The sequence below is a fragment of the Pogoniulus pusillus genome, chromosome 33 (genome assembly GCF_015220805.1).
Source record: "Pogoniulus pusillus isolate bPogPus1 chromosome 33, bPogPus1.pri, whole genome shotgun sequence".
NCBI classification, from domain to species: Eukaryota; Metazoa; Chordata; class Aves; order Piciformes; family Lybiidae; genus Pogoniulus; species Pogoniulus pusillus.
Genome location: NC_087296.1, coordinates 12329943 through 12340862, shown reverse-complemented (window position 1 = coordinate 12340862; position 10920 = coordinate 12329943). Strand labels below are relative to the sequence as shown.

Genomic DNA, 10920 nt, shown 5'->3' with positions numbered 1-10920 from the left:
GACAAAGCCATTGCCAGCAAGCTGGATGCATGCATATGTATTTTGTACCTTCTTTTCCCTTCCCTGTACCTCCTCTTAACTCTCCTTCCTCAAATACCTTTTGTTCACTGTTCATTTTTTCTCTTTTAACTTCCAAATCGAAGTGAGATTATTTATTTGGGTGTGTTTTACCTTTTTTCCTCTCTACTTCTAATTCCTTCTCTTGGAAAAAAAAAAAAAAGGGGGGGTGGGGAGAGGGAAAGGCATCCTAGAAATTGTTACTGGTTCTATTATCTATATTTGAGTCTCTGGGGAATTTAAACTAGAACCAAGACACATCATAGAATCATAGAGTCATAGAATCAACCAGGTTGGAAGAGACCTCCAAGAGCATCCAGTCCAACCTAGCACCCAGTCCTGGCCAGTCAACCAGACCATGGCACTAAGTGCCTCATCCAGTTTCCCCAGCACAACTTGAGGCTGTGTCCCCTTCTTCTAGTGCTGCTTGCCTGGCAGAAGAGCCCAACCCCACCTGGCTACAGCCTCCCTGCAGGCAGCTGCAGACAGCAATGAGCTCTGCCCTGAGCCTCCTCTGCTGCAGGCTGCACACCCCCAGCTCCCTCAGCCTCTCCTCACAGGGCTGTGCTCCAGGCCCCTCCCCAGCCTTGCAGCCCTTCTCTCAACACCTTCCAGCACCTCAACATCTCCCTTCAATTGAGGGGCCCAGAACTGGACACAGCACTCCAGGTGTGGCCTGAGCAGTGCTGAGCACAGGGGCAGAAGAACCTCCCTTGTCCTGCTGCCCACACTGCTCCTGAGCCAGCCCAGGATGCCATTGGCTCTCTTAGCCACCTGGGCACACTGCTGCCTCATCTTCAGCTACTATCTATCAGTACCCCCAGGTCCCTCTCCTCTTGGCTGCTTTCCAGCCACTCAGTGGTGCCAAAGGTGAGTCTCAGAAGCTTTTACAGGGGTATGCCTGTAATATGGAGTTTTGTTGCTTCCTACACCTGCCTCTTCCACAATGACAAGACAACTTGGACACTGGAGAAGTGGTTGACTTAGAAGAAGCAGGTCACAGCTCTTCTGATCAAGTAGAGATTTCCAGCAGGTTCAGTTTAAGTATCCTCTCTGGACTGGTCTCTAGGGACACACCATCAGTTTTGGGCTCCCCAGTTCAGGAGGGGCAGGGATCTACTCAAAAGAGTCCAAGGAAGGGCTACAAAGATAATGAAGGAGCTGAAGCACTGCCCTGTGAGGAGCAGGGGATTTTTGGTCTGGTGAAGAGGAGATTTAGAGAGGATCTAATCAATGGTTATAAATATCTGAGGACTGGGGGTCAAGAGGGAGGGGACAAACTCTTCTCAATTGCACCCTGTGATAGGACAAGAGGCAATGGATGGAAACTACAGCACAGGAATTTCCACCTCAACATGAGGAAGAACTTCTTGACTGGAAAGGTCACAGAGCACTGGAGCAGGACCTCCAGAGAGTTGTGGAGTCTCCTTCTCTGGAGCCTTTCAAGGCCTGTCTGGATGTGTTCCTGTGTGCCCTGAGCTAGATTGTATGTCCTCTGGCAGGGGGGTTGGACTCAATGATCCATTTGGGTCCCTTCCAACCGCTAACATCCTGTGGCTTGTGAGAGCTGGGGCTGCTTAGTGTGGAGAAGAGAAGACTGAGAGGAGGCCTTATTAATGTCTGTAAGTATCTGAAGGGTGGAATTCAAGCAGAAAGGGCCAGGCTCTGGTCACTTGTGGCAAGACAAGGGGCAATGGACACAAACTGGAATCCAGGAAGTTCCACTTCAACATGAGGAAAAGCTTCTTTATTGTAAGGATGACAGAACCCTGGAGCAGGCTGCCCAGAGAGGTTGTGGAGTCTCCTTCTCTAGAGACATTCAAAACCCACCTGGGCATTGTGGTCCTGGGCAAGCTGCTCTGGGTGACCCTTCTTTAACAGAGGGTTTGGACTGGATGATCTCCAGAGGTCACTTCCAACCCCTGCCATGCTATGGTTGCTGACTTTGCTGGGATGCACAGCAAATTAATCCAATGCTCGCTCAGAGGAGAGAAAGATTCACTCAGCAGCACCTTCCAACCCAAAAGCATTACCTAAGCTCAATGGTACCCTTTGATTGTAGCCTCCAGCCTCTTGGATCAATAAAGGATTATCTCAAATCCATCCTGCAATGCTGCATTTTGCTATGTCACTGTGACCCAGAGCCTTGTCACTGGGCTCCAAAACCACTCCTCAAAGCCTGATGGTTGTTCTGCCTGCACCAGAGTTACAGTGGAGTGGATGTGCTGTGCTGAGTAGCACCATTCCACCTGGACTCCAAGGCTCTCAGCACCTTGTCTCTGCTGTACTTCCTGTGAGATGCAAAGTGTGTAGGAGGGACTTAGGATGGAGGATCCCAGCATCCCAACTGGAGCTTGGGCTCACCAACCTGATCTCCTTTTATGATCAGGTTACCTGCCTGGTGAATGTGGGCAGGCTATGGACGTAGTCTACCTGGACTTCAGCAAAGCCTTTGACACTGTCTGCCACAAGAAGCTCCTAGCCAAGCTGGCAGCTCATGGTTTGGACAGATTCACTCTGTGCTGGGTCAAGAACTGGCTGGATGGCAGAGCCCAGAGAGTGGTGGTGAATGGTGCCACATCCAGTTGGCAGCTGGCACTGGTGGTGTGCCCCAGGGATCAGTGCTGGGCACAGTCCTGTTCAATATATTTACTGATGATCTGGATGAGGGGATTGAGTCCAGCATCAGTGAGTTTGCAGATGGCACCAAGCTAGGAGCAGCTGTGGAGCTGTTGGAAGGTAGGAGAGCCCTGCAGAGGGACCTGGCCAGGCTGGATAGGAGGGCAGAGGCCAATGGGATGAGACTGAACAAGGCCAAGTGCAGGGTTCTACACTTTGGCCACAATAACCCCATGCAGCACTACAGGCTGGGGACTGAGTGGCTGGAAAGCAGCCAGGAAGAAAGGGACCTGGGGGTACTGATAGATAGTAGGCTGAAGATGAGCCAACAGGTGGCCCAGGGGGCCAAGAGAGCCAATGGCATCCTGGGCTGGCTCAGGAGCAGTGTGGGCAGCAGAACAATGGAGGTTCTTCTGCCCCTGTGCTCAGCACTGCTCAGGCCACACCTGGAGTGCTGTGTCCAGTTCTGGGCTCCTCAATTCAAGAGAGATGTTGAGGTGCTGGAAGGTGTCCAGAGAAGGGCAGCAAAGCTGGTGAGGGGCCTGGAACACAAACCCCATGAGGAGAGGCTGAGGGAGCTGGGGGTGTGCAGCCTGCAGCAGAGGAGGCTCAGGGCAGAGCTCATTGCTGTCTGCAGCTGCCTGCAGGGAGGCTGTAGCCAGGTGGGGTTGGGCTCTTCTCCCCGGCAACCAGCAACAGAACAAGGGGACACAGTCTCAGGCTGTGCCAGGGCAGGTTCAGGTTGGATGTGAGGAGGAAGTTGTTGTCAGAAAGAATGATTGGCATTGGAATGGGCTGCCCAGGGAGGTGGTGGAGTCGCCGTGCCTGGAGGTGTTTAAAAGGAGGCTGGATGAGACACTTGGTGCCATGGGTTAGTTAATTAGAAGGCGTTAGGTGATAGGTTGGACTCTATGACCTCAAATCATTAACAGCCTGGTTAATTCTGTGATTCACAGTAAAGAACTTGTTCCTAACATCCAATCTAAATCTGTTCTTCTCTAGTTTGAAGCCCTTGCCCTTTGTCCTGTCACTGCAGACTTTTGCAAACAGTCTCTCTTCATCCTTCATGTAGGCCCTCTTCAGATGCTGGAAGGCTGCTGTTAGGTCTCCATGGAGCTTGGATGTAGGTAACAGCTCAATAAATAGGTGAATGAAGGATCTAACTCACTAACTACAGTGACTTTGCCCTAGCCTGTGCAAATGTAAATGAAAGTAGAGCAGAGTAGATTTAGGTCAGACATTAAGAAGAAGTTCTATACTCTGAGGATGGTGGAACACTGGCACAGGCTGCCCAGGGAGGTGGTGGAGTCCCCATCCCTGTAGATATTAAAGGTCAAACGTGATGGAGCCCTGAGCAACCTGATCTAGTTAAGGGTGCCCCTGCTCACTGTGGGGATGCTCAACAAGCTGACCTCTGAGGGTCCCTTCCAATCTGATGCGTTCTGTGCTTGCAAATGAATGGCAGCTTGTATCCAAAATCAATTCAGACACAGGAATGGGGGGAGAAAAAAGTTGTTTTCCAAAGCACTTACAGCATTTAGGAGAATAAAGGACAGAGATCAATTGGGCAACAATTTCAAAGGCTCCTAGGCCAAGAGTGACTCTGAAAAATGGCATCAAGTGCACAAACAGCTGGCATCAAGTGCACAAACAACAGCTGGATCCAGTGATCCTGAGCTCCAGGGAATTACTGACAGAGACTAAAGGCAAAATAGAAAGATAGATCATCAGAAGGACAACAAGGCAGAGAAGTTCAGGAGGCACTGCTGGTAGAGACTAGCATCAGCCCTTGGAAACTCTGTGTTGGATTTTGCACCTGGAAGCTTCTGGGTGTGGTGATGTGATGCCACCTGGAAGTCAGAGTAGCAAGGTATAGCTCCAGCCCAAACACTTATACACATCACTATGTTATTGAGACAAGCATCCCAAATGAACTGCTTGAAAGACTCCAGCACAGAGCCCCCAAGCTGCTGCAGGCAATGGAAGCTCCCCTGTGAGTCCAGGCTGAGGGAGCTGGGGCTGGGAGCTGGCAGCAGGGGAGCCTGAGGGCTTCCCTCAGTGCTGTGCTAAGGATGTGCAGGGCAGTGTCAGGAGGATGCAGCCAGGCTCTGCCTAGGGGTGGCCAAGGGCAGCACAAGGGGCACTGGGGGCAAGCTGGAGCAGAGGAGGTGCCATGGGAATAGGAGGGGAACCTTTGTCAGTGTGAGGGTGGCAAAACACTGGAACAGGCTGCCCGGAGAGGTTGTGGAGTCTCCTTCTCTGGAGATTTTCCAAACCCATGTGGATATGTTCCTGTGTGACCTGTGCTAAGTGATCCTGCCCTGGCAGTGGGGTTGGATTGGATGATCTTTCGAGATCCCTTCCAGCCCCTGATGTTCTGTGAACCTGTGAAATGAACAAGAAGAAAATACAAGGCTAAATTAACATTAAATAAGACCTTAAAAAAGTAATGGAACCAAGCCTTTGTTTTATAAGAACTAAGTTTCTAAGACCTAATTGCACTGAGTTTTATTCTCCTATTGGCAGAGGCAAAGATTCCCTTAATTTTCATTACTATTTAAAGCATTTTGAAAGCATTCTTACCCCCTGTGAAGCTGAGAAACCAGGCAGGTGTTGGAACACAGGGGTTAATCCAAGACAGGTGTGACTTTGAGCAACCTGATGCAGTGGGAGGTGTCCCTGCTCAAGGTCAGGGAGTTGGAACTAGATGACCTTTAGGATTCCTTCCACTCTAGGATTCTATGACCCAGTGCATGATATACTGACATCCTGAACTGGGATATGGGAGATCTCTTATGGATATCATAGAATCATAGAACTAATCAGGTTGGAAGAGAGCTCCAAGCTCAGCCAGCCCAACCTAGCACACAGCCCTGGCCAATCAACCAGACCATGGCACTAAGTGCCCCAGCCAGGCTTGGCTTCAACACCTCCAGACACAGAGACTCCACCACCTCCCTGGGCAGCCCATTCCAATGCCAATCACTCTCTCTGACAACAACTTCCTAACAACATCCAGCCTAGACCTGCCCTGGCACAGCTTGAGGCTGTGTCCCCTTCTTCTGTTGCTGGGTGCCTGGCAGCAGAGCCCAACCCCACCTGGCTACAGCCTCCCTGCAGGCAGCTGTAGACAGCAATGAGCTCTGCCCTGAGCCTCCTCTGCTGCAGGCTGCACACCCCCAGCTCCCTCAGCCTCTCCTCACAGGGCTGTGCTCCAGGCCTCTCCCCAGCCTTGCTGCCCTTCTCTCAACACCTTCCAGCACCTCAAGATCTTTCTTGAATTGAGGGGCCCAGAACTGGACACAGCACTCCAGGTGTGGCCTGAGCAGTGCTGAGCACAGGGGCAGAAGAACCTCTTTTGTCTTTGCTGGTCACACTGATCCTGATCCAGGCCAGGATGCCATTGGCTCTGCTGGCTACCTGGGCACACTGCTGGCTCAGCTTCGGCTACTCTCTACCAACATATGAAGTCTTGAGCTGTTTCCCTAGGCATTGGGATGGACTGTCAAGGAGGGCACAGATGGTATTGCTGTCCTTTTGGTGGGGCATCCTGTCCCCTTGGTAGCGTCCAAAGATGAGGACATGGATGAACAGAAGGTGCAGCCTCAATGTGCCGTGCAATAGCTGTCTCTAGCTGAGGAGCAGCTGTTAAAGAGGAGGAGGAGGAGGAGGAAGAGGAAAAAAGGAGAGAGGCATGACAAGCAGACTCCCCATGATTTTATGTAATGATATGTCAAACCTGTGTGCCAAAACGTGCCTGCTTTAATGGGTGCTGCTAGCATGATTCTGTTTGATGAGATGTGGCAGCTTAAACTGTTTTTTGTTACTTAGCTTTGCTCCTTCCCAAGTGTTATTCCTCTTTAACATAAAGCTTTCTTCTTTTTGAAGCAGCATTATTTGCTGCTCTGCAGAACATCTGGAAAGCTCTTCCACTCCCAAGGAAATAAGAAAGGTAGGCAGTTATAAAGTATTCAGTGTTTGGTCTTAGATTACTGCCTGCTATAATAAACATTTAGCCACTACATCAGAAATTGTCCATGGGTATAAAAATCAATCATAGAACCATAGAATTGTTTTGGTTGGAAAAGACCTCCGAGCTCATTGAGTCCAACCAGCAACCCAACACCACCACAGCCATTAAACCACGTCCCACAGTGCCATGTCCACACATTTCTTGAACACCTCCAGGCATGGGGACTCCACCACCTCCCTGGGCAGCCTCTTCCAATCCCTGATCACTCTTGCAGCTAACCTGATGGCTGAACTCAAGGGAGAGGTGGAACGCCTGAAGGCTGAAAGGCTGTAAAAGAGAGCAACATGCTCTGCAGTCCCCCTTGCCAGAGGGAGATGAATGGAGCAACCAAGGAGAATGGATGCAGGTGCCTGCCAGAAGGGGCAAGGGAAAACCCTTCCAACCATCTTCACATCCCGAGCTGCCCTTACATAACAGATATAGGGCACTAGAGGTTGAGGATGAGGTGATCCTGGAGCAGGCAGAAGCATCACCGGCTGGGAGGGCAACTGAGACAAATCAGTTGCCCCCTCACATCAGAACAAGTACCCAGAAGAAAAAGAGGAGGGTAATTGTTATTGGTGACTCCCTTCTGCAGGGAAAAGAGGGCCCCATATGCTGGCCAGACCCCTCCCGCAGGGAGGTCTCTTCCAACCTGGTTGATTCTATGATTCTATGATTCTAAGAATTTTTTGCCTGATATCCAATCTAAAGAAGGTCTAATCCAATCTAGAGGAAAAGGACTCTGCTCTGGTGTATAAATAGTCATGCCCAGCTCATCTCCTTGTGCCAGGAGATAAGCTGCAGCCTGTGCCATCTGGGGCAGCGCCAGCATCATGAACTAGCACAGCACGCTCCAGCAGCTCCTTGTTCTGCCCCAGCATAAGCCAGCATATTCCCAAAAGGGCAGAGGAGGTGAGCAAGCAACGTGGCCCAAGCACACCAAGTGCATGCCACCCAGGCATCCTCCTGGAAAAGCATCCTCTCCAGATCCCTGCGGGAAGCTGTGAAAGTGTTCTCTGCTGAAAGTTAGGAGGTCATGCTTGGGTCACACTTTTAGGGTGTTATGTAAAGGGGTCCCTATCTTAACTTGCTAAAGGAAACCTTTACTATGTGACTGACACTGAAACATGCCACCTCACAGAACTGCAGAACCAATGCATTGTCTGGGTTGGAAGAGCCCTCTATGATCACCCAGTCCAACCATCAACTCCACACCTCCATTAAGCTACATCTCAAAGTGCCACGGCCACACGTTTTTTAAACACCCCTAGGGATGGTGACTCCAGCACCTCCCTGGGCAGCCTGTTCCAGTGTCTGACCACTCTTGCAGGAGTGCAATTTTTCCTCATGTCCAACCTAGATCCAACTTTCTTTACTGTGGAAAAGTCTGGTCAGGGACCTCATCCACAGAGGGAGCAGAACTATTTTGGTTGCTGTCCAGAGCTTAAGGGAAGGGACTGCTGTGCTTGTCCTTCTGTGCAGACGATGTGTTACCTTCCCATGATCATCTCCTCTCTGCTGCTCTGCATGCCCAAAGGCAAGGACCAGAGGTGTTCTTCCAGCAGAAGCTGGCCACCACTTTCACAGGAGATTCTCTCCTCTCCAACTTCAGAACTATTTTGTATTCTCCCTCCTCGTGTTTTCAATCAATTTCTCTGTTCAGTTGCTGTGACTGTAGTCAATATTTATGAGCTTCAAAATGCTCAAGTAATCATTAAACATTAAGAATTTTAAAAGTAGCTTCTCATCACCCCAGTGTTTTTCTTCTTCAAGCATAAATGTTCCATTTCCTATTTTCTGATTGTCCTCAACTCATCCCATCTATAAATATCCAATTCCTGCAGGCCCTGGGCTCAAGGCTGGAGAACATGCAGCTGCATGGTGTGTCGGGGGGAGTACCTTTCCACATCCCAGGATATGCTGTTTCAGATGTGTTGTGTTCCTGGAGAAGAGGAAGCTCAGGGGAGACCTCATTGCTGTCTACAACTACCTGAGGGGAGGTTGTGGCCAGGAGGAGGTTGCTCTCTTCTCTCAGGTGGCCAGCACCAGAACGAGAGGACACAGCCTCAGGCTGTGCCAGGGGAGATTTAGGCTGGAGGTGAGGAGAAAGTTCTTCCCTGAGAGAGTCATTGGACACTGGAATGGGCTGCCCGGGGAGGTGGTGGAGTCGCCATCCCTGGAGCTGTTCAAGGCAGGACTGGACGTGGCACTTGGTGCCATGGTCTGGCCTTGAGCTCTGTGCTAAAGGGTTGGACTTGATGATCTGTGAGGTCTCTTCCAACCTTGGTGATACTGTGATACTGTGATACTGTGATATCAGAAGAGGTGGGGAGGATTGCAGGCAGAGGCAGCTGGAAAGCAAGCAGGAATCATAGAATCAGTCAGAGTTGGAAGGGACCACAAGGATCATCTAGTTCCAACCCTTCTGCCATGGGCAGGGACACCCTACCCTAGATCGGGCTGTCCACAGCCACATCCAGCCTGGCCTTAAACATCTCCAGGGTTGGGGTCTCAACCACCTAACTGAGCCTCAGCCATCTCCCCTGAGCTTGCTCTCCCACAAGAGCTGCACCAGGACCTCACAGATACCTCTCTATATATATATGTGTATGCTGTCACAGAACGGTGGGGGTTGGAAGAGACCTTTGGAGATCAATCAATCTGGAGAAGGACAAGGGAAAAGAAGGGGGAAGGGGGGGGCAAGGCAAGGGTTAGCCTTTTCTTTGCGTTTCTTTGTCTGCAATCGAAGACTTGAAGTGTGGAGCCTCAGGAGCCGTCGGCGTTCTCCAGAGCACAGGTGAACAAAAGAGGTGAAGCCCAGGGTACGGATAAAGCGTTCCTGGCCCGTTACTCCCCGTGCTCACACGACCAAGCTGCTTCCCGGGACGCTCCCGGGAGCACAGGGGGTGTTCGTCTCCCCCGTCTTGGCACCGCCGGGCCGCGGAAACGGGGCGCAGCGGGAAGCCGGCGGCGAACAAAGGACAGTCCTGTCCCCATCCCGCCGGAGCGCCGGGCGCGGCCGGCACCCCGCGGGCAGAGCAGAGCAGGGCGCTCCGCAGCTGCCCCGGGTCGCTGCCGGGGTGCGCCGGGCAGGGGACGCGCAGCCTGTGCCCCCCGCCCCGCTCTAATCCCGCTCCTCCACGTGCGGCGGCGGGGACGCGGCTCAGCCTCCAGGCCTGGGCGGGGTTCTCCGCCGCTCCGGCTTTGCTTTTCCCTTCGCCGCTTCCCTCCCTCCCTCTCCCTCCCCCCCCCCCAGTTTCCATCTCCCAGGCCCAGTGAGGTCAGCTCATGAATATCTCCTCATTTTGCTGAGAGGACCTCGTGTGCGCCGCCTGTGTCCCCCCCCGCCCCCCACCGCCGCATGCATTCGGCCGGCTCGGAGCAGACACAGTGGTGGTGAGTAACGCAGCTGCCTTACAGCAGCCCTTTTGTGTCCGCGGCACGGCGATGTCGCTCGGGATCCAGGTGCAAGGAACCCGCTCGGGTGTAAAGGAGAAACGGCGACAACGCTGCCGCTCCTTTAAATCCAGGACAAAAGGCAGCAGCGCTCCCAACCTTTCCCTTTGGGATCAGGGAGAGGAGGGCGGGCGGCGAGGGGCAGGGGCGGCTGGGGGGAAGCCCTGAGCGAAGCCCTGGGCAGGGGCGATGCCCAAGCCGGCGGATGAAACCGCTGCATCCCTCCTTTTTGTTGCTGCCTTTTATTCTTATTCCTCTCGGGCTGCTCTTCCCGACGGGAAAACGTCCATCCTGGCGCCACGTGGGTTTGCTGCTGGGGTGGAGGTTGTGTGGTGGAGTTTGATGAGGATGGAGATGGGCTCAAACGGGGCTTTCCTTGTGCCAGCTGAAAGCAAAACAACCCTAAAATCAGGCATCTGAGCCGTAGTCCTGGAATCGGGGGCATGCACGGTGAGACGGTGCCGACAGATCGCGGCCGAGCCGGGGGACTTTGCTGCAGTGAAACTTCCTGAAAGCATCCAGAGAAAATACTCAGGAGCCTTCCACTGTTACTGTTTTGATTTGCCTTTGAGCCATAGGTGAGAAAGGAGGATACAGGACCTAAGCTAAGTCTTGCCGGTTTGGTTTTTCTTTGTAGTAATGAGTAAGGTGCAAGATCTAAGTTAAGTCCTGGGGTTTGGGTTGCAGTTTCTTGTAGGTTTGGATTCCAAGAGTGACATTTTGTACCTGTGCAGCACTGAACAGCAGCAGTGTGGAAATTCTGGTCGTGATGG

General features: G+C 52.2%; 1 protein-coding gene across 3 annotated transcripts in view; it reads left to right on the top strand.

The window, feature by feature from the left end:
* The first annotated feature begins 9611 nt into the window (after nt 1-9611).
* Nucleotides 9612-10920, top strand: part of MTCL3 (MTCL family member 3) — a 65851-nt gene continuing 64542 nt past the window's right edge. Inside the window, exon 1 of one of the 3 annotated variants that reach the window (XM_064170361.1) lies at nt 9612-10087. The gene's annotated coding sequence lies outside the window, so the exon portion shown is untranslated. Of the gene's footprint in view, nt 10088-10354; nt 10726-10920 lie in introns of those variants that run through there. The other 2 variants (XM_064170363.1, XM_064170362.1) reach the window with 2 other exon arrangements.